Source organism: Cryptomeria japonica, chromosome 3 (genome assembly GCF_030272615.1).
Source record: "Cryptomeria japonica chromosome 3, Sugi_1.0, whole genome shotgun sequence".
Classification (NCBI taxonomy): Eukaryota; Viridiplantae; Streptophyta; class Pinopsida; order Cupressales; family Cupressaceae; genus Cryptomeria; species Cryptomeria japonica.
The window spans coordinates 780,447,263-780,470,499 of NC_081407.1; positions in this window are offsets into that span (position 1 = coordinate 780,447,263).

Genomic DNA, 23,237 nt, shown 5'->3' on the forward strand with positions numbered 1-23,237 from the left:
GCTCCATACTTTAATTTTCCATGATGCATAATTATGTGGAGTTAAAGGTGGAAATTAATGAGGACTCATTGCAACAAAAATGAAAGAGCACAAGGAAAGAGAGGCACAATCACACAAGAAACCCCCCTAAATTCACTCAATCAAAGAACCCCCCCCCTTCCAAAATGATGATTTGGCACTTTATACTTAGTGCATGTACAATGGGCCACTTGCAAAAAATGGCAAAGTGGACTTCTGATTTCAACTTTACAACTACCTTAATAAGGCCAAAGGAGACTCAAACTAATAATGCAAGAGATCTAAACTAAGATCCAAGCAAATTATAAGTACCAATTAGGCCAAATAAGACCAATATCTGAAAGTAAATTCTCCACTCAAAATATCTGAAAATGGATCACAGATTATGAAATTAAACAAAAAACTATGCACTTTCAAAAAAAACAGCACCTAAAAAGGAGGTTGTATGAGCTAAAATGGAGACTTTGAAGTTGCAAAATTGAGGATTGGACAGGTACAGTTGAGAGAATCCAAAAATAATGAAAACCTTGTGCACCAAAATTAGAAAATAATGGCACTACTGTGAAGAGCACAAAAAATTAGCCCAAACCAAAAAAAAATGCACCAAAAAAGGAGCAAAAATGAGCAAGTTATGAGCCTCCAAAGTTGACTCAAAAAACCAAACTGCTCAATGGAGAGGGGTCTAAAAAATTTCCAAAAATTTCTAACTATGCAAAAAATGCCAGGTGGCATTGACTATGCAAAAAATGCTGACTGGGCAAATCTACTGACATGGCAGGTGACTAGACCTGCTGGTGATGTTGTAGGCGACTAGACTGGGCTACCTATGTGGCATGCGGAGGTGGGACCACTGCTGACATGGAAGATGTCAGAGGGACCTATCGGCGGTCTGGTTGGCGGTGGCCGGAAGTCAACTAGTGGCTGCTAGAGGTCAGCTTAAGGGCCGGAGGTGGAGGGTCGAGGCCCAACAGAAGGCGCTGGTGGCGACTGGGCCAGTGGGAGGCATCGGCAGTGGGCTGGGCAGTGGTGTCGAGGCCGCTACCGGAGGGGCTGTTGGAGTGGCTGCTATGACTGGTGGTGGTTGTTGCACCCGGTGGAGCTACGGAATGGAGACCAGAGGAACAACGATACACCCTACAAACACGCAACCTCTACAGACGGGTACGGAGGGGGGTGGGTCACGGAACCCCTCCAGATTTTCAAAAAAATTAATTTATTTTTTATTTTTTTATTTTTTCAAAAAAAAATTCAAACTGGAAAAGATTTTCAAATTTTTTTTTAATATTTTTTTTGGAAATCTGAAAATTTCGTACCGTACTGCCCGAATTGGGCAAAAAATTTCCTCCACACCCAAAAATCAATTTTCGCCAAGATTTTTATGGAAATGGCCTTTCGGATGCAATGGTGAGGTTGAAAATTCTCTAAGATGCCACCAAAAAGCGTAGTTCCTCATATCCAAAAATAGAAGCCTTCCAAGATGTCTCCAAAAACCAATCGATGAATCCCTAATGGCTTTGATACCATGTGAGATTTAGCCAAGATCAAGGGCACAATGAAATGTATAAAGAGAGACAATAGAATGCCAAGAACAAACTGTATTCTCATCAATATGCAAATGATCAACTGGATTAACCAATATAATGAATATGAGCCTGGTTATATAGGCAAGGCCATATGGATGTACGAGCACACAATCATGACATGTGGCTCAATGAGAAACAAGGGTAGGTAAGAAATACTTGGGGTAGGTAGGAGAAATAATATAATATTCCACAAGAGGTAGAATTTCTCCTACAAGCTATATCCCTATATGCACACTTCCCTAAGTGTCTCAAATCCAAACTACAATAAGATGCATTATCCTTAGTTAACTTAAGTAAAGTGTAATAATATCCATGATGAATATTTATTTACATCAATAAAGAGAAGTCCTTTAGTCCAAATCAAAATCAAAAGCTATTGGACTCTGAAAAAATCAAGGTCAAGGATAAAAATTCTATGAAAGAAAAAGAGCAAGAGATGATCTCCCCTAATACCAAAATAACTTGGGGCAAAAGTTCTAAAAGTTCAAATCAAAAAGCATACTTGTTGATCCTAAGTCTCCATCATGTCATGATACTTTCACTTCTTTTCGCAATCAGAAGCCTGCATAGCTCATCCACTTGTTCCACACATTCTTTCCCTTCTGGTGATACATCATGGACCTTTAATGGAGCTTCCTCGAAGGACTTTGTTATCAGGGATGCCAAAACTTCTTTAGGTTAGATGCATATGGGCCTATGTAGTCAACACGCTAGTAATTCTACCTTAGTTCCTTCATCAAGGAAGACAAACACTCAAGCTACACAACATTTAGTCAAGAAACAATGCAGCTATAACCACAAAGTAAAGCCTCACACATTTGAGGTGGGTGACTTAGTTCTCAGAGAAATCCTAAGAATCATCAAGACAGACAGAAGAAGGAAAAGTTCAAACCAAATTGGCTTGGTCATTATGTCATCACAACAGTCTATGGATTAGATGCATATCATCTTTCAACCCCAGATGGAGAACCTTTGGAAGATCGGATCAACAACATGCACCTTCACAGGTTTTACACATAGCTCTTCAAGATATCCTAATTCAAAAAAAACATTAAAAAATTCAAAAATACAAATAAATCAAAAAAAAAATACAAAAAAATTCAAAAATACAAAAAAATCATAAAAATTCAAAATTACAAAAAAATTCAGAATTACAAAAAAATCATAAAAATAAAAAATTGTTACTTGGTGAAAACCTGGCAAACGAGTGCCTTGTGACACAAAAAAAAATTGAAAAAATTGAAAAAAAGTAAAGAGAAATAAATTCGTCCAATGGTGAAAACCACTACGGTGGCGCCTTGGGCAAGTACCATGGTGAAAACCAGGTTAGGAGTGTCATGCATAGAGACATTGCTCCTCCCTGCTTCAGGATTCAATGTCATCCTTTCACATTTGCACACACTCACAGCCTATCCGTCCATGATAAACTTACTCATTCCCATCATGGCTTGTTATTGATCTACCGAAGATTGGTTAGCCATTCATAATAATCCTTCCTTTTCACCCCTTTCCATCCATAATAAATGAGCTCCTATATGTGGCTAAGTAAAATCCTACATCTAGTGATGGGTGTCGAACTGAGAGCATCTCACATTCTGAGGAGTATAGTTTCTTCCAGCTTTCTTCAGTCTATCCGCACATAATCCACAATAAAGAAACACTTGCATCACAGATCCACAATTAAAGTCCCGTCTTCTATGAAATAAAGTATTAAGTTCTTGGATTTAGTCAGTTTTAGATGAGACACAACAACAACGGGCTTCAACAAATCAAATATTTCAACAGACTCAGACAACATTATGGTTCAATGTTATCTATCCTTTTGTGAACGAAAACATTGTGAACACAATCAAATAGACTTATACAAGTGACAAGAGACACTAAAGTTGGGGACTACAGTGGATGTTGGTGTCGATTCTTGGTTTTCTTTTGATTTTACCTTTTGGTGACATGTCTTTTAGCTTTTCCAGGATGTTTCTGACTAGAGATTTTATCTCCAGGATGTCTTTGACTAGAAAGGCAAGGATGGGGTATCATCACATATTTTTCTTTACTGTCTGTGGATTGTCTCCGAGTAAGGCTATGACTTGTCTAAGGATATGAGGACACTGTGAGTCTAGTGTGAGCTGGGGCATTCATTGTTTGTGATTGTCTGATCTCCATGCAAATGAGTACAATGACTTTCTGGGTCGAACCTATATCTGGATTGTCATAACCTATTTGCCAAAATAAAGCTCAATGATGATAATAGCACAAGAAGCTCTTTCACTTCCATATGTTCTATCTTTCATCCCCCTTTCTTGATTGACCTCCATCATCCTTCTTGAGTCTGTGTACCCTGTTATCACATGACTGAGTATATTGACACACCAAAAATATTTGCATTTCATGTACTTTGCACCTGCATTACAAAATATTAGCATTTCATACATACATATAGATATCACAATTGCACCATATCCTGCACACAACACATGTTAGCACATTTTACATTCTCATCATGTAAATAATCATTTGCATTATCATATTCATCTGCATTTCATTCGCATTTGCATAACACATAGAAAATAAAAGAACAAAAAATTATTGCATTTGATCATGTACATATTTGCATCCATATCATAAGTATCGCATAGAAGCAACATCACATAGGTACACATGCATATAGTTTCCATAAGGATGAATCATCTCATTTATATATAATCATAAGTGTCATGATACAATGATGTCAAAATACATATGGCTACAATCACCCGGAGGTGTCTACATCATCATACAAAAAATGGTACCAAAACTGATACATAGGGAGCCCTCTAAGGCTATGATGAACTCTCTCTGTCAGAGCCAGCTGGCCTTGACAGATTTTGAGCCCTAGAAGTTCCTACCCTAGGATCATCTCTCTTGCCCCCTCTATCTGGTGGTGGTGAAGGACCAATGACCCCACCGCTAGATGCCTATCTCTTGTCTCTCCCTCTAGAGGTTGTCATCATTTGCGATGGTCTCCGGAAACTCCTAGCCCACTGATCTGATGGTACTAATCCATAGTACAAGTCTCTCCAATAGGCTATCTCCCCCCCTTCCCATAGAAAATAGGTGTATGCGGCCCCTATGTCCTCTACTTCATGTCTCCCTACCCTTAGTGTTGTCTCAACCTCTGTATAACGCTAAATAGCTTGATCCCTCTCCTAATTAGTGTCCCTCAACTGTCTCCTGAGCCTAGCCGTATCCCTCTCCAAATCCTGGATCTCATTTGCATGTCCCTGGCAGATCTCCCTCAAGGATAATAGCTCATCCTCCTCCTCTCTGCCCTCACCCTATCCCTATGGCTTCTCTTGTGGCTACTCCTGTCCCTATCCCCGTCCCTATACTTGTCTAGGAACCTATGCTACTGGCACCTGTAATGGCAATCCACCTCTACCCCTCACTACATGATCTTGTCTCTCCTCTCCTCCATCTCTCCTCTAAGCTACCCTCCTCTTTGCTACTACGCCTCACCTCCACCATCAGCCTCAACCTCTACCATCCCCACTATCATCTCCTTCACCTCCACCATCACCCTCTATCGGCTCCCTTGGATCCATCATCCGTGGAAATGGATGCTCTGCCCAATATGCAATATACTCTACATCCATCCCTGCATCCTCTACATCTGCCCATATGTCCCAAGGCATGGGAACCATCTCTAACATCTATGTCATTTCCTGATCATAAGATAATAACAGACCTAAATGCACATGATACCTCACTATCCACACATATATCCCTGACCCTCATGGCATCCATTGTATCCTATCAAACTACCTGCATACTCTGTCTATCAACTATCACTCAATCACATATGGTGTCTGATCGATCAAATACCTACTCCTGAATACATATGGCAACTCCACTACATCATCCTCCCACTCCTCATAGTCTAAGTACAGTCTCCATACTACACTATCTACCTCATCAATCACCCTACGTCAATACTCTAGCCTCCCAATCTGTGGCTGAGAAGTAATCATATCATACAAATCCACATAACTGCACCCATGTCCCCTGTGTCTAAAGTGTATCGATCGTGTAACCAAAAGATGCTCATATGCCCATACCTGCAAAAATGTCACTCTGCAACCCAATCTCATTGATCCGTGATATACAAACTGATGCAGCTCATAATACAAGTGTGCCAGCAGACACAACCCCCATGCAAACATGGTGTGCTCAGTCACTAGTGTCTCCAAATTCCTCCCCCATCCCAGTGCCAACCCTCGTGTTGCCCTGTCTTGACAGAGGAACCCACTGATCACTCCTGCCAGCACCACCAATAGCACCAATCCTGTCAATGTCATGGTGTCCCACTCCACATGTCCTGCCCTCATCTCCAGTCATGGATCTTGGAACACTCATCTCAATGCATCCCTATCTCCCTCTCGATTGTAAGGAACTAACTCCCTATCGATCGATATCCTCAGTATCATGTACACATTCTCTAAGGTGACTGTCATCTCACCCATTAGTAGATGAAAAGTGCATGTCTTTGAGTGCCATCTCACAGCTAGTGTAGTTAGCAATCCCATATTTGCCCGAAACTCAAGCACATACATAATGTATCATAATCCCATAGCCTCAACTGATGCTTTATCCTTGAATGTCAACTCTGATCATAAACTTTGAGTTGAAGGGAATCTCTCCCATGACTCCAACATCGATAGGTCCTCTTGTAGTCAAGCAAATCAACTATGTCAATCCTAGTGGTACTCCCTATTCATCAGAAAGTGTTGCTCTTTTATCCTAGTACTCCCTATTCATCACAAAGTGCTACTTTTTATCTTAGTGCTTATATCTATCATATGGCACTCTATCCTAGTAGCATTCCCTATTCATCACAAAGTGCTACCTTTATCTTTTCTTATAGGGGACCTACTTGAGTGCATCCACTTGAGTAGATTATCCAATTGACAACATATGTTCTATCACAAAATTATCAATTTCAGCCTAATCCAATTGGCAACGTATATTCTATCACATAATTGTCAATTTGTTTGGTACTCCCTGTTCATCACAAAGTGCCTCACTCTATCCTATCTAATTGGCAACATATGTTCTATCACAAAATTGTCAATCCTAGCCCTATCTGCTATCCTAGTCTTCCCTAGAGGACTTGCTTGAGTGTATCTTCTCAGTAGCTTGTCCAATCAATAACGTATGTTTATCATAGAGCTACTGATTCGACCTTGAAGACACAAATGCACTTGCATACTTCGTAAACATGCCTAAATCACACAAACATGCCTCTGTTCAACACAGACATGCCTATCTTGCATAAACATGCCTATCCATCACAGACGTGCTTACATTGAACACAAACACTACTGAAACCAGAGACACGCTTTAACTTGACATAGACGCGCCTAGCCTACCCAGACATGCCTGGCACCAACGTAGACGTGCCTTAGCATTTTTTACCCCGCTTGAAATTTTTTGCAACCTACCTAGAGTGCATTTATTACCCTACTTGACATGCATTTATGAGAACAACTAATGCAACAAAGTAGAAGGAGGTTTTATGGTACTTACCAACTCTCCTACATTTGTTGGCCTCTGATATCGGCAAATGCGATTGAATCTATGCACCAATGCCATCGCTATTGACTACTCTTTGCTCTCTCTACACTCTGATCTCTTAGGTGTGTGGATGACAATGAGGATGTTTTCCCTCATACTTTATCTTATAGACTACCCTAGCCCTAGTCTCCTGAGTCAATCTTCTTTATCCCATGACTCTGTCACTCTATCCTATCTTGTTAGTCCTTTCTAGCCTTTTTTTCTTATCGAGAGATTGTATGCGATCTTTTCAAAGATTTTCATCCAATCTCTTGAGGGGGCATATCATTTCCATCTTGGGGCAACTTTGTATCAATTCATCTTATCTTCTTTGAAACAATGCAACAAGATGCATTGTCTCAAAGAGGGGCAAAATTTAGACACCTAAAATTGTCCTATCTAATTAAATAAATATTTTTATTTATTTAATTATTTTAAGCCTAATTCTTCTATTAATTAAATAAATCTTTATTTATTTAATTAATTCATTTATCCTCTTTTATAGCCTTTTTCCTCATTTAAATAAATACATTTATTTATTTAAATAATCATTTTCTTAAATTAAATAAGTATTTTATTGATTTAATTGATCCCACTTCCTCTATTAATTAAATAAATCTTTATTTATTTAATTAATTCATTAACCTTTTCTATACATGACACATGTCATTCATCTCTTAACTCCTACACTACCCACCCTCTCATTATTTTCTTATTTCTTTTACCTACCCTCTAATCCTAGCCGACCATTTATCTTTCACACCTCTCAATATTATCCCTCCATTTTCCATAGTGTCTTCTATATAATGAGATACTTCTTTCATTATCAATCCTCCAAATCATTCTAACTCCTGGACTAGCATTCAAACTTTCATATGCGATCAAACTATCAACCACATTTCCATTCTTTGTTGAGCTCTTGTGCACACATAAAATCTGAAAGCAAATATATCAAGAAAGATCAATGGAGATAGGAAGAATGGAGATCAAAACCCTATTGGACATGTGATGGTATCATCTTTGTGATTTTGTTGATTTACATTGTCTTAGGTAATCTTCATATGTTATGGTGGATCTTTGTTGTTGTTCAGCTAGGCTTTTGTGGCTGAATTCATTTAGTCTTTCAATTTTTTTGTTTCCATTTTTACCCTAAACAACTAGAAATGAAAAAATGGTTAAAAGAAATAGAAGACAAGGCGGCTACCTTAATTGATATGCAAGCTAATGTTGAGAAGGAGGGGGTGATGTACAAGGTGCATTTGTATAACTTTTTTCTCTATTTTCCTTTGTCTGTATAATATTGTATGTTTTTCTTAAGGAAACTTTAATATGTTTTGGTTTAGTGATTAGTATTTTTCCTAATTTAGATGCTTATACTTTCATTATATTGTTAAGCCTATTTTTCCAATTTTCTTTCTTATCCTTCCTCGATATTTACGCCTCTTATTCCTTGCTCTTGTTTGGATAGGACTGCATGTACTTATTGAAATTTTTCACTGCATTTTTATTACTTTTTTCTCTGTTTTCCTCAATCTGTATAATATTGCTTGTTTTTCTTAAGGATACCTTTATATGTTTTTGTTTAGTGATTAGTATTTTTCCTAATTCACTTTCTTATACTTTCATTTATGTGGTTAAGTCTATTTTTCCAATTTTATTTCTTTGTTTTCCTCAAGATTTATGGAACACTACTTTCCACATTTTCCTGGAGCTTCCTTGTTTTAATAAATTTGCAAGTACTCCAATGAAATAATGCTTAGTCTTTTTCTTATTTTGATCAGTCTACAATTAGATAGGGATAAATGATGACAATTCAATAAATGGATTCTTTTAATTATTTAGATATGATTACATGTACTTACTGAAATTTTCACTACATAACTCTAATAGGGGTTTATTATATTGTTATTTTTATGATATTTTAAGTCTGTGAAAGTTTAATGAGGCATGCTTTCATAGTATACTTGAAATCAATCTCTATGTAACAAGGATAATAGTTGACTTTGTAGTAGATATCTTGGAGGGAAGATTCAATGAATGATTGTACATTTTTTCAAAAGGTTGGGGAAAGTTGGAAGTGACGGAAGTCTTATCATCCATCTATCTTGCATCACAATTGTGGTTGTCAATGTTTTGTACGGAGACTGTAATGCCCCATCAGGAAACCCCGAAGGGATAAAACTAAAACACTCCAATGGAGTGTAAATATTTTTTTTATAATAAGACACAACATTAAGATACATTGGAGTTATCTAATGCTTAGATAACACAGTGGAAGACTAAACGAACCTAAAGTTTCCCAGCGTGATTACGTAACTTAACACCTAACCCAACCAACTCACGACATTTGATCCAATTAAGCAGGATATCTTAATTACATGTTACTACTTGAAACATGGGTATAATTTGTTCAATGAATAAACATTATAGAAATTAGGAAGCATTCATCTATTATGGTTGAAGATGAGGCTAACATGAGGATATCTACCCCTTTGAAGTTAAAGATAGATAACATATGAATTCATCCATTAAGGTTAAAATATAGTTATCTTGATGAGTTCATCCAATTTAGTTAAAATATAGCTAATAAGATGAAGTTCATTTATTAAGGTTAAAATGTAAATAACCAAATGAGTTCATCCATTATAGTTAAAATATAGTTAATAAGATGAAGATCATTTATTAAGGATAAAATGTAAATAATACAATGAAGTTCATCCATTAGAGTTAAAATATAAATAGCTAAATGAGTTCACCCATTATAGTTAAAATAAGTTTAATATGATGAAGATAATTTATTAAGATTAAAATATAAATATCTAAATGAGTTCACCAATTTTAGTTCAATTATAGCTATTATGATGAAGTTCATTTATTAAGATTAAAATGTAGATAACAACATGAAGTTCATCCATTAGAATAACAATTTAGGTGATATGACGAGTTCATCCAATAACTTTTAAACCATTCGTTACATTCAAGTTTACATTAACACATGACATGCATCTTGTTCCAAAATGTACTATAATTTTATCATAACTAATGAGTTCTTTCATGCATACTTAATTGTATCATCATTAATTGAAATTGATTACATTCCTTCATGATCCATTTATTGCATTTAAAAGACGACTACATACATGCATTACGATAATTCTCATCTAACCCACTTATATATTCTATCCAATTATCATCCATACATGCTAGCACTATCCATGAAACATGAGAGACAAAAACATCACATAACAGAGAAATGATCTTGGAGTTTACCCCGAGAGGGCTACATCTCTGAGTCTTCTCAACTGCAAGACCCCTTTGGTAATTAATTAAGTTATAGTTATGTAGGGTCCATGTCATTTACATTCCTACCCTTTTAGGTGAGCACAACAATATACAAACAACCACTTCGGTCAATAAATCCTAAAAGATCCCTACATAGAAACGGATCGAACTAAGCATATTAAAAAAACTACAAAGGTCTCTTGTCTAGCGGTACTCTAACTTGGGGACTTGACCAAATATGGCCAAACACAAAACAACCAAACAACAGGGTCCAAACAAACATATCAAAGAACTTGCCATTACTTTAAACAAAAGCGAAAGTAAAAATTAAACCTTGCACAAGCAATAACCAGAAAATACAATCTTTTCTCATGTTGATTTAAACATTTAAATGTCGATCAAGATTTCTAAATGAGCTACGTTTTCAAAATATCCAATGATAAATATCTCATTCATTTTATTTTTACTTTTGAATTTCTCTATAATATGTTCCTGGATAAAATAGTATTTAAAAATTATGAATTAATAAATATATTCTACTTCAACAATTTTTTGATCAAAATAATATTCTATCTTTTTCCCAAAAAGATACTTTCCCATTAATATTGATACCAAAATTAAATATTAATTAATATATATTTATTAACCCATGATTAATAAAACATACATAATTAATAATTAATAATACACAATAATCCAATCAAATATTAATTATTATATATATTAATAATATAATTTAATAAAGTTGAAATTTCTTTTTTTTGAGTTTTAATAACATTTCAAAAACAAATAAAACCAAAACCCTAGCAGCTGGGTACACAGACCAGCAATAATATATATATATATATATATATATATATATATATATATATATATATATATATATATATATATATATATATATATATATATATATATATAAGTTGTAATAACATTTCAAAAACAAATAAAACTAAAACCCCAAACAATTTATCCACCCAATTTCCACACTTGAAACTAAAATACATAGATTCAAAACCCAAACCCTATTTCAATCCAGAAATTTATTCAAAGGAAAGCAACTAGAAATTTTATTTCATTCTTTTATTTATTCATTTATTTTTCTTTCAACAAAGGAAACAAAATAAAGAATCCTACCTCTCTTCGCATTCCTGACAAGATCTGACGGAGAGCCCAACCTGTAGCTGTGGAAATTCTTCCTTTCCCGAAATCCCCAAATTTTCTCCATCCAAAAAAAATATCTTTTTTTTTTTTTTCCAAAAGAAAATCAACAACCCCCCCAAAATGTTTTTCCAACCTAGGTTAAAAGAATGAAATTTTGACCTAATTTTCTAATTTGGAATTTAAACACTTTTTAAATAAAAAGAAATAAAAATAAAAATAATCATTTTTTTAAAACTATTCATATAATCTAACTTTCTTTTCTAATAAAAGTTAAAATGCTTCTCTCTTATTTAATTTAATTTTTCTCAATATTAACTAAGCTCACATTTATATTTCACAATATTGACGAGGATAAAATATTTTAATTAAATTAACTCCCAAAATCAATCTTTCACGCTATATCAAATATACATATAAATTAAACTTGTTTTTCTAATAAAAATTGATTTTCTTAGATAAGTAAAATTAACCTTTTTTTCCAAAATGCAAACGAGATTAAATTATTTCTATTTCAAATAACTTTAGAATCTTTCCCTTTTTTAAAATGCATAAACTAATTAAATTCGCTATTTAAAATTAACCATTAAATTAAACTCGCTACAAACATAAATAAAGCAATCTTTTTAATTAATGATTAATCACATAAAAGAAACCTATATATTTTAAATCCCTCAATTACTAATGCATAAATGAACACATTAATTCAAACTAAATACTTAGGATAAAATACTCCATTTTACCACATGCAAGGCACACAAACCAAGAAAACTAACCAAATACATGACACACAAACCCAAACGAAAAGGGAAACCGATGGACCACACAAGACGCTCACTTGATCATGGCTAAGGCAAGACGAGGGTTTTACAACTACCTAATCCAAATTCTAAGGATGAAAGAGGTATACCCAACCCTGTGAATCCTGATGGAGACGAACCTTGCACCTAGCCGGTACTGTACCTGCAATCTCCTGGAACCATGAGTCACGCAAGCACACACACACACACACACACACACACACATATTCAATGAAGGCGTTAGCTCGAGATTTATAACAAGAATTAGGGAAAAAATTAAACTTACACAAGAATCGATGTGAAAGCACAATAATAGGTACGCACAATATTCATATTATCTAATCTACAATATTACATAATGGTAAATCAACCATCCAAGAATGCCACATAGAAAAAGTCAACCAAGGTCAAACTGGTTTTACAAAGCTGACTAGGGTAGGGGCACTATAGAGACAAATGCTAGGTAAAATGGGAAATCTTATCAAGAGTACTCATTCTATCCGCCTCTCATCACCTTTGGGGTTCTCATCTTGTGGAAAGATCCACTCCTCCTTAAGGATTTATTGGATTTCGAACTAAAGACAGATCATTGAATGCTTGTCCAATTAATTGATTGGATTGCCTTATTATATTAATTCGAGAATGGGGTTAAGGAAATTCAAATATCTTAAAGTTGATTAAATCAACTAGGTGCTTCAAGTGCTCCAGGAGCTGTTGCGACTCTATGAAGCAACAGGTCTCTAGGACCTAGTCAGAGAGGCTTTGGCTATGATTCATGAATTTGCTGGTAGAGTCTGGTTCAGACTTATTAATTGCATTTGGTTGAAAGGTTGTAAAGTCATAATATTGGTGCCTGAGAAGGGCGTGTCTACTTCAGATACTCCTGGCAAGCCTTTTGAAACAAAATTTCTGGTTTTAAGTTTTCCTCTATGTTTCTATCTATTTAGGATTAAAAAGTCTTTTGGGTTACCATTTTATCTAAGTAACATGTAAACCTTGTTTCCTAAGATTTTCTATATATCTGACTTGTATTTCTTGGGAGTTTTGGATACCATATAAATGATCTTGAATGTGCAATATGGGGCAATGCACATTGAATTGATTGGTGTGAAGGGCCTCCTTAGGAAATCTCAATCAGGCATGGAGGGGATCACTATCCCTACACTGCTCTTACCCAATGACTACCCACACCTAGCCATAGAGCTTACCTACTATAACTCCCACCCAGTAATAAAACTAAGAATTCATGAACAATAACTAGGAAACAAATTCAACGATGGTGAAAATAGGGCATAGATGTATTATACAGAGTATTAGATTAATTCAGTCTAGATTATCAAATCTGCTACACCAAATTTCCAATCAAAACCCTTATATAAAAAAATTTAAAAAGAGCCTGAATGTTTTTCCACTCTATCTCAAAAAACATGCAAACATAAAAATAAACAAAGTCATTGAAAAAAATAGATAATCTCTAAGGCATATAAAAACAGAGGATAACACAACAATGTAAATTGCAGTTATATTAGAAATTAAAGTAAGAATATCTAATCTTTGTAGGTGGGATTAAAAACTTCGATTAATTGAACTACAAATCATGTAGGATCTGTGAAAGTACCATACAGTTCTTAACTTATTTCGTCTTTCTTTGAAATGTAATTCTTTGTTTTATTGTAAAGACATACGTGAATGAGTTCTATTGTAGAGCATGGGAAAAAAGTGGAGTTTGTGGCTTCAAGCTGTGAAAAGGGCACCTGGATCTCCTTCCAAATATCTTGAATCTAAAAAATGTGAAGATATAGTTCCCTCTCCAAAGGCAAAAGAAACCATAAATAAAAAATCACTGAATCTAAGTACCCATGTCGATCGAGTAATCTAAAATAGAAACAAAGTAACCTGGCACTGCTCTTTCTAGGATTATTGCAAACATAGTTAAATCCTATAAATTTGTTCATCATTGAAATACAATTTGATTCAAATATCTAAATTAAATGAAAATGAAAAAATTGTTTTCAAGGTCATCGAAAACTCAAAACATAAAACCCAGTGAGATCATGACATACCTCAAGATTATGCACAAATTGTGGCCTACTATCAACGATGCCAATAAAAAGAATGGAAAGAGTTTGCAAATAGTTCAACTGTTGCTTCATGTCGAACAATCTGCAAGGTAGATGTTCACTACTAGCGAAATTGGACGGAATGGTGTAAACGCGTGGCCTGCAACAAGCACGTGGGGAGCCACAACCATTTAAAGGACAATATTAAATATTTTCCCATGCATTAGACAAGAAACTCTGATAAACACTGAAAATCTAATGAAAAAAATTGAATTGTTTTGACTGGTGATCATAATTTTTTCCCGACTTGACAACTTCCAGACGTGACGACATGAGACAATTTACCGATGGTGGGCTAACCCGCCCAGGGATTGCCTATGGGCAAATAATAATTTATTTCTTGATTCTTATTTTATTATAACCTCATTGCTTAGTATATTTTTTTCCATTTCAATTCACGGAAATGCAAAATAAAATCATAAAGCACATATAACTATAACTATATATATATATATATATATATATATGCTTATTATTTTTGAATTAGAAATGCATCAAAACATGTAATTATTAAAATAATTATATGAAAGTAAATATAAAAGTGAATAGAAAAATAAATATAAAGGCGAATTATTTCACTATTCTCCCTAATTATTATTATTCATGATAAATTAAATATTCCCAAAATTAATTATGTATTTGAGGTTAAATGGTTTAAAATAATTATTAATCACCACAATTCAAGAATTGCTAAATCGTAATAATTCAAATGGCAAAAATCAAGACAATATTATTTTTATCTCAAGATGCAATTATTAAAATAATTTAAAATCATTAAAATATCAAACTTTAACTTAATAAGTCAAATAAGCGTTATTACATAAATCGAGGTAAACATTATTGAATAAATTAAAATAAACATTATGAAAGCAATCATTATTAGTGAAATTCAAATAAACATAATCGGACACACACGCGTGCACACACACACACACACACACACACAACTCACTATACACGTACTCACATGTCAAGATGAGATGATAAAATGATGAAACTTTCCAAGACTGACAACCATACTAGCGACCAACTAGACCTAGTGTACGAGTAGGGGCTAATGACATCTCCGACCACATATAATATAATAAAAATATTAATACATAATATAATACATCTGCTAATAAAATAATTTATTATTTATAAATAAAAATAATATTTAAATAATAAATAATTCACAAACAAAATTATTAGGACCAATTTTTTAAAGCATTTCCACAAGTACCTAATTTATTTAAGAGAAGAGCCAAACAATTATCTAGTCATTGATTTAGTCATTTATTTAATCATTTATTTATAATTTCTCTATCATCTATCAAATTAGTCATTTATTTAGTCATTTATAGATTTCTTGTAAAAAATGACTAAAATTTGGTGTTGTGACTAAAACTTTTGGTCACGTAGTCATTTATTGGCCATATTTCTACTAGTGTTAAGAGGTTTGGAAAGTGAAGTAAGATACCGGTAAGGGAGGACACAGTGAAAACCAGTACAGACAGTGCTTTAACCGAAACTCATCCAGCATAGCAGATGCATTCTCAGAGTTTAAAATTGTGTTTGTAACTCCATATTTGATGTTTGTAGTCAGTGAGGCTCCTTCTGTGATGAGCAGTGCGCTCTAGTTTGTTGGCCTTCCTGCATGTGCAGGCCCCTATTGTAATATTTATTCATTTGGCCAGGGGATAGATATTGTGGGTCACCAATTCCACCATGGTTTTTCCTCTTTGAGGTTTTCCACATATAAATATTTGTGTTATGGTGTTTATTCTTTTGATTGCATTGTTATTACTTGTTACTTCCTTTTATGCATACCAGTTATTAAGTGGATTTGTTAATAAGGCTAAAATAATCTACATCGACACTGATTTACCTCCCTCTCAGTGTTCTTGGATTCCAACAATTGGTATCAAAGTCTAGTGCCTTGGAATAAGTTTAATAGCTTGACGAAGACCCTGAATCCGGAACCCATGGAGATGAGTATGGAGAAATAGCTTGAAGTAGCACTTGAGGACTATGATGCTAAAAGGATGAATAACTTGAAGTTGCAAGATAAACTGAACTCTGCAATGTAATTCATTCTTATCCTACAGGAGATGTTATCATCTGTTCAAGCTAGAAGGAAGGAAATTTTACAAAATCAGGATGATGAAGATAAGGATGCACTTAGGGAACAATGTCAGAAGCTATCTCAGGAGAATGGTGTCATGAAGAATGAAATGCAAGCCCTAACTATGAGGATGTCTAAGGATATTCAAGACTAGAAGAAGAATGAAGAAAATCTTGGTAGATCTCTAAAAGACAGATATGAGGAATGCATTAGGTTGGCACATGAGAATGATATGTTGATAATTGAACTAGTGCAATCCCAAAATAATGAACAAGAATTGGAAAGATTAATAACAGTCCTAAGGGGAGATCTGGATACTACTAATGAATACAAAGACAATTTTAAGGCCAGTTTTGCAAAACTAGATGAGCTATTGAAGGATCAAAGGCATAATGGAGACACTAGAGGTCTTGGATTTGAGCATGAAGAAAGCTCTGATATTGCAAATGAAAATGAGACAAACGGTCAGAAGGAGAATCTGCCTATAAATTGAAATCAGAATACACTTGTAAGGCAACCCAATGCACATAAATTCAATGGTAGATGTTTTGTTTGCAATAAATTTGGTCATATGGAAAGACATTGCAGAAATAGAAAAAATTAGGATAACAATGCAGTTCCTTGTCAGTGTTCAAATTGTAAGAAGTATGGTCATAGGAAAAAATATTGTAGAATGAATGTGAAATGTCATGCACATGGAAAGTTTGGATATATGGATAATCAGGTCAAGGAATGATCAAGGATACATCAAAGAAATTAAGAAAAATAATGCCACTTTCTATGCATGCAACATAATAGGACATATTGCTAAATTCTGCGTAAGCAAGAACAATCCGCTAAGAAATGATGAGAAAGGTAAAAAAGGTTGAAGATATTCGAAAGGAGCATGAGAAGAAATGGGTTAGGAAATCTAAAGATCAACCGACAGAGACAATCAACTCAGTTATTCAACTAGCAGAGCAAAATATTTCAGCACCAGTAGGAAACTCATTCGGTAACTAAGGTATTAGCCTTAGGGGAAGGAAATTTAATGATAAATCTTGCATTACCCCTAGTAGAAATTTGAAAGCCTATTTCAGAAGTCAGTCTGAAGGTTTTCTGTTACTGAGATTATAAATTTTCAAATCGATTGATATGTCAGAATGCATTAATGTGAATAAAAATTTAGGTTTTTTGTAAAATAAAATGGAAATGTTGGTGTTAGGTCCCGGAGACAACTGAGAGGGGGGGGGGGGGGGGGGTGAATCAGTTGTCTAACAATTTTAAACCAAAAACAACTTAACCAATTTACTGCTTAATACCGATAAACTAGTCTTATATGTTGGTAGACAATTTTAACAGTTAATTGCAATAGTACCGATAAGGATTAATGCTTGAAACAAAAGATAAATTCATCCACAACACATAACACCAATATTTGTACGTGAAAACCCTGTAAGGGGAAAAACCACGCTGGGAAACTTTACCCACAATTAGATAATACTACTACAGATAGTAAGTTTACATAAATGGGGTCTGCACATGTAGAAAGGCCAAGCGCCTAGAGCTTAGTGCTCAATCACAAATGGGAGTCACACTGACTACAATTGGATGGTTAAATCCAATAAGAATGTATTGTTCAAAATAGCATCTTCATATGTTGGATTCAGTACCGGTGTAGTTCTGATATGCTTTCATAAAAACCTATCTTCACCTTCAAATGATGTCTATGTGTATAGCTCTTCTTAATCTCGCATATACCTTCTTACAATTCCTTTTCACATTCTCTATCCGATCTTACAAATAAGATCTTACATTTATACGATAACCTAAGACCAATTGTAGTAGGTCGGCTCTACAAGATATTATAATAAATTTTTTTTACAAACAATACAATATCCAATGCAATAACCTATTCAACATGTCAGCTTAATGCATTTACAACAATAATTAATCATCTCCATAGCGTGTCGTGCTGATCTGGAAAAGATAAACCTGTCGGTGCATAACCTGGACCTATTTGCCAATAACAACAAATATGCAAATATGAATATACCAATAACCAATTCTCAAGACAAGATGTCCAAACAATATCTTCGATATTACCAAGTGTTTTCCACGCCATTCCAAGTGCCAGTGATCATTATATCCTGACGGTGTACCATATACCGATGACTATGCAAAAGTCATTTGCCTACCGGTGAATGTTGTTGATTCTCCAAAGTGCTAGAGTTTTAGTAGGTGTTGACATCAATGACAAAACCATACCAAAATACCAATAGTTCGTTCATATTCGATCACACAGCATTCAGAGAAAAGCAAAGAGATTTCAAGGCAATTCAAGGCGATCAAGAGCATTTTCAAGTGAATTTTAGTGCATTTACAACAGATTTTTAAGAGCTTTCACCGATAGTTGTGGCTACCCCTATTTTTTTCTACATCAAGGACCATCCATGCCCGATTTTCAAATAATGTCCTTAGATTGCGAAGGTTAATGATTCAGTTGGTGTATTTTTTAGGGTTCCAGAAGGAGTCTTGTATGTTGAGGATGTTTGTGCATATATCCACTACACTCTAGAAGATTTAGGTTCTTCTGAAATTAAAACAATGTACATGACAAATCTGCTGACAAGAATAGATCAATGAAACTAGAATTCAAAATTCAGAAGAATCGGGGTTTCACAGATATTTTCGAGATGCTAGAATTCAAAGATGATATGATCCAGTATGTGTTGAGTTAGGTCCATGGGGAATTTATATGGCTTGAATGACCTTATAAAATCACCAAGGAGGCTATTCGTGTAATCACTACTTTTCCCCAAATTGGTTAGACTCTTGGAAAGAAGAAAATACCTAACAATGAGGTGGAGAAGTTAGCCAGCACAACCTTTGACAACTGCTTAATGAGGATAAGCACTATCAAAGACAAAGTTGTTCAATTTGTAAGCTTGATCATTGGTTACATGGTAACCCAATAAAATTGGTTGAACTCTATTTCTAGTTCATGCATTTACTATGCTCACAAGATGGTCAAATAAAATGAAAAGTATGACCTTTGTAAATGGATTTGTGATGAGCTAATTGTAAACCTAGGGAAGATTAAGGGTGAAAAGAAAGGTGTTTTCTGGTATGGCAACCTTGTTGTTTGCTTGATGCTTCTCCTTTTGAATGAGTTACTAGGATTTAGTAAAACACAATGGGCATTTGATATGCTGGTAAGAAAATTGTTGGTATTATGGATGTGTTGCATTGGTTTGGTCATTGATGTCAACACTTGTCAACACTTGAGAACACTTGGAGATCTTTGGTTATGTTCACCAGCATGTTCAGTGAGTTATGCACAGTCACCGGTATCTGGTTACCTGTCAGGTTATATTTTTCACTGACACTGAGGATGATCTGTTATCATCTAGAGATTACTTGGTTATGTCAAAGACATTGTTTGGACACTTGGTTTTGGTGATTTGATTATTGGTACAATCGAGTTTGCATATTTGTTGTTACCGGCAAATAGGTCTAGGTTATGGACCGACAAGCGTTATCTATTCCAAATAAGCACAACACGTTATGGAGATGATTTGTTATTATTGTAAATGCATTGAGCCAACATCATGCATCGCATATTGATTCATTTGTAATTGATTTAATTTTAATATCTTAGTGAGCTGACCTACACAATTGGTCTTAGGTTTTGGTATATATGTAAGATCTCATTTGTGAGATTATGTAGAGGAGTGTGAAAAGGATTGTAATAAGGTATATATGAATATAAGAAAAGCTATACATGCAGACATCATTTGAAGGTTCAAGGAAGGTATGAGGAAGACAATCTAAGCTTAATTGGGACTGAATCCAGCATATGAATATGTTATTTTGAGCAGTGCATTATCATTGGATTTAACCATCCAATTGTAGTCAGTGTGACTCCCATTTTTTGATTGAGCAGTGAGCTCTAGGCAATTGGCCTTTCTGCATGTACAGACCCCATTTGTACAAACATACTATCTGCAATAGTATCATCTAATTGCGGGTAAGGTTTCCCACTGTGGTTTTTCCCCATACAGGGTTTGCACATACAAATAACTGTGTTATGTGTTGTGTATGTTATTTGTCTTTCTATTTCATGCATTAAACTTTACCGGTATTGCAATTAACTATTAAATTGTCTACCGGCATTAAAGTTTGGTTTACCGGTATTATGCACTAAGTTTGGTTAAGTTATAATTGGGTTGAAATTAATAGACAACTGATTCATCCCCCCCTCTTAGTTCCCTCCAAGACCTAACAATTGGTATCAGAGCTAAGTCCTCTTTTTGCAGAAGTTTAACAACTTGAGGAGATCCTATGTCTACTAACTATTTCAGGAAGGATAGTTCAAAGCTTAATGGAACCAACTATGGTATAAGGAAGATCAGAATGGAGTCTCATTTGAATTGCATTGGAAAGTACATATGGGATGTTACAAAGAATGGCTATGTTGTTCCTACTCAGGGTTAACCTAATCCACCAACCTTGGCTAAAGATGAGGAGAATGATTGCAAAGCAAGAGAAGCACTTTTGAGCACATTGTCAGATCAGCAAATCATGGGATTATCAGACCGATCTACTGCTAAAGCTATTTGGGATAAATTGGAGACATTGAATGAAGGTGATACCGTAGTCAAAATTGCAAAATTGGAATGCTTTCGGGTCAGGTATGAAAATCTAAAAATGGAAGAAGATGAAAGGATTTATGCTTTTATGGAAAGAGTTGATGAAATTGTTTTAGGTATACAATGTTGTGGAGGATCCTTAAGTGAAGATGAAATTGTTTCTAAAATTTTAAGAGCTTTGCCACCGGCATACAAAATGAGAGTAAATGCTTTTAATGAATTGAGAATAATGCCTAATGCATCAATATCTAGAGATACTTTGGTTAGAAAACTTTCAGCTTTTGAACTTGAGGAATTTGGTCCTATTGCTTCAATTAAGACAGATTTGGCTTTCAAAGCTTCATCATCTATAGCATTGTCATCATCATCTAAAAAATCTGACTGGAAAGCACTCTATGCTAGAGAACTTGAAGAAATCAAAAGAGAGAATGAAGAACTTGAAGAGCTTGAAGCACTATTTGCAAGAAAAGTGCATAAAGGTCCAGTTGGAAGTAAGTATGAAGGTAAAGCACCATTTATAAGTTTTAACTGCAATAAAATTTGTCATATGGCTTCTAGGTGTCCTAATAGACATGCAAGATTGAAAGAAGAATCTAAAAGAACATATAAGCCTAACCCTGAATATCAAAGGTACAGATCTAAGAAGAATAGAGACAAATCATGTTACTATGCTAATGAAGGAGTTACTAATGATTCTGATGAGGGGCCGACAAACAATGGATGGGCTTTTGTTGCAATAACAAAAGATCAACTGACACCTACTGTTCAATCGGTAGAGTAGGCCCTGGAAGCTAAAATTGAAGAAAAGGATGAATGGATCATTGATTCTAGATGTTCACATCATATGACTAGTGATAAGAGTAAATTCTTAACCTTTCAGGAATACAATGGAGGTCTAGTAAGATTTGGAGATGACAAAGCTTGTTTGATTAGAGGAAAAGGCACTATATCTTTTGATGGTAAGCACAATACTAATAATATTTACTATGTTGAAGGTTTGAAGCATAATCTTTTGAGTGTTGGTCAATTAGTTGAAAAAGGATTTCAATTACAATTCAAGAATGGTAAAAGGAAAATCATGAATATAACTAGTTTGGAAATTGCAACCAGTAATCAGACTAGAGGTAATATCTTTCATTTGAATAACAATGAGAAGACATGCTTGATTGCACATATTGATGAAAGTTGGTTATGGAATAAGAGATTATGTCATGTAAATTTTGATTGCATTGTGAAATCAGTTCAACTAAGGCAGTAAAAGATTTACCTAATATTGTTAAACCTCACAATCTGGTATGTAAGGAATGCCAATTTAGAAAGCAAGCTAGAACAACTTTTAAGAGTATTCTAGAAAAATCCAATAAAGTTCTTGACTTAATTCATATTGACTTATGTGGTCCAACAAGAACTAGAAGTTTACAAGGAGATAGATATTTTATGCTAATCATTGATGATTATTCTAGAATGTGTTGGGTTAATTTTCTCAAGGAGAAATCAGAAGCTTTTGGGAGATTCAAATTATTCAAAGTCATGGTAGAGAATGAAACCGGTAAAAAAATCAAAAGTTTGAGATCAGATCAAGGAGGTGAATTCATCCAAGGAATTTAACACATTCTATGAAGTGAATGGAATCAAAAGATAATTATTAGCACCTCGGACACCCCAGCAAAATGGAGTTGTGGAAAGGAAGAACATAACTATTTTGGATGCAGCTAGAAGCATGATATCAGAAGAAACCTACCTCATGTGTATTGGAGAGAAGCATTTAATACATTTTTTTATACATTCAACAGAGTTCACATCAAAGGTGAAACTAGTAAGACCCTTCACGAACTATGGTTTGGTAATACTCCTAATGGTTTGGTAATACTCCTACTCTTAAATATTTTAGAATATTTGGAAGCAAATGTTATATTAGGAGAGATGATTATATTGGCAAATTTGATCCT